This window comes from Macadamia integrifolia, chromosome 2, assembly GCF_013358625.1.
Source record: "Macadamia integrifolia cultivar HAES 741 chromosome 2, SCU_Mint_v3, whole genome shotgun sequence".
NCBI lineage: Eukaryota > Viridiplantae > Streptophyta > Magnoliopsida > Proteales > Proteaceae > Macadamia > Macadamia integrifolia.
Window position 1 is genome coordinate 13079390 of NC_056558.1, and position 1890 is coordinate 13081279.

Below are 1890 nucleotides of genomic sequence, written 5' to 3' on the forward strand. Positions count from 1 at the left end.
GGCATACTCAATGTAGGTGTTGCCTATGACACAACATATGGTAGGGCTCCCTGTATCCTTATGCTTGGCTGCTATAGGCTGAGTAATTATGGAACTAATGTTACCTGTCAAGAATGTCTTTTTGGGCACACTAGTGATACATTTGTGAGTACATAAATCTTTCAGTACCTTTGCATAGGCGAGGATCTGGGATATGGCATCCAAAAGGGGGATGTTCACTTCTACCTTTTTAAAGACTTCTAAAATTTTATCCATGGAAGCAGTCTTCTTTTTGTGTACCAAGCGATTAGGAAATGGGACAGGATGAACATAAGGACTATTAGGGATTTGTTCTTTTTCAGAAGAATCATTTTTGGATTCCTTAACCAAATCATCTTTAGTTTCAGAAGAATCTTTACGTTCATCAGACGAACTTAGAACAAGAGGCACACTTATGTCCTCAACTGAAGGAGAGTTAATAGGAGTAATAGATGGGAAAGATTTAAGAACGTTCTATTGGTACTCTCTACCACTCCTAAGGGCATAAACAACATTACATTGGTTAGAGGGCCCTTATTGGGTCTGACCTTGTACTATAATCAGTGATGCATTAGTTGGTGTTTGTGAACTAACAGGCTGATGATGCCTAGGGTTAGGCTCTGGTTGACTGGGTAAAGTTTCTTTTTCCCTCTCACGCATAATTGAGATAACTTGGGTGAGTTCTCTCATAAGATTTTGATGGCTTGTCATGAGGAGGGTCATATTGTTTTCCAAGTCACTTATTCTATTTGCCTCTCCAGTGTTGGTAAACCCAGGGGTTTGCTGACAAGATGATAGGAGAGGGGCCCTAGGAAAACTAGCCTGAGGTCCTACATTTGACCTAGGAAAAGTATTTTGGAAAAAAGATTACTGTGCAAAGGGAGGCCTATGGAGTCCAGATTGACCTTGATTATGAAAATTGGAAGGCCTTGCTTGGTTGCCCTGATTCCAAGAGAAATTTAGGTGATTTCTCTATCCTGGATTGTAGGTGTTACTAAATGGATTATTCTGGTATAAGGCAACACTATCATTAGAAGTGCCCCTAGAGGTGTCAGTGCATTCTTCTATGAAATGTCCAGGGGACTCGCACCAAGCACAAATCTTAATCAAATTGACTGATGAAGGCTCTTTAGGAACAATAGCCTCAATCCTCTTGATTAGGCTATCCAAATGGGATTCCTTGGCTACTATCCCATCCATAAAGTATCATTTTCCTCCTATGGTTCTTTCACTCTCTTGGTTTGATTCCTACTCACGGGTTTTGTCAGCTAACTCAAGTAAGAATTTTCATGCCTTTCCTTCATCTGTAAAGGATGTGAATCCCTCAGGGCACATAGACTCTATCATTTGTTTAGTTGGGTAATCAATACTTTCATAAATTATTTGACATAAATGTCATAATTCTAAGCCATGATGAGGGTATTCTTGGAGTAGATCCTTTAATCTCTCCATAAGTTTGGAAAATGACTCACTAGGCTTTTGTCTAAACTGAAGGGTATCACTTCTAAGCTTATTAGTCTTGTGAGTTGGAAAAAACTTCTTAAGGAAGACAACTATGAACTGTTCCTATAAGGTTATGAAATTTGTGGGTAACCCATACAACCACTTCTTAACTTGGTCTTTCAATGCAAAAGTGATAAACCTAAGCTTAACAGCATCATCAGAAAGCTGTTGGATCTTAATTAGAACACATATCTCTTCAAATTTCCTTAAAAATATGTATGCATTCTCAAAGGTCAACCCATGGAAGTGGGGCAACATAGTGATGTATTGAGATTTGAGTTCAAAATTATTACCCTGGGCTTGTGGTAGAACTATGCAGGAAGGTTGGGTTGTTCTAACGGGGTAGAACCTATCTTTCAGAGATGTAGG

The 1890-nt window shown here is 39.2% G+C and overlaps 1 non-coding gene across 1 annotated transcript; it reads left to right on the top strand.

Moving 5' to 3' along the window:
• The first annotated feature begins 1423 nt into the window (after window positions 1-1423).
• LOC122072442 lies at window positions 1424-1530 on the top strand. The gene has a single exon (XR_006138457.1). It is a non-coding gene; the product is annotated as a small nucleolar RNA R71 (small nucleolar RNA).
• Window positions 1531-1890: the final 360 nt, after the last annotated feature.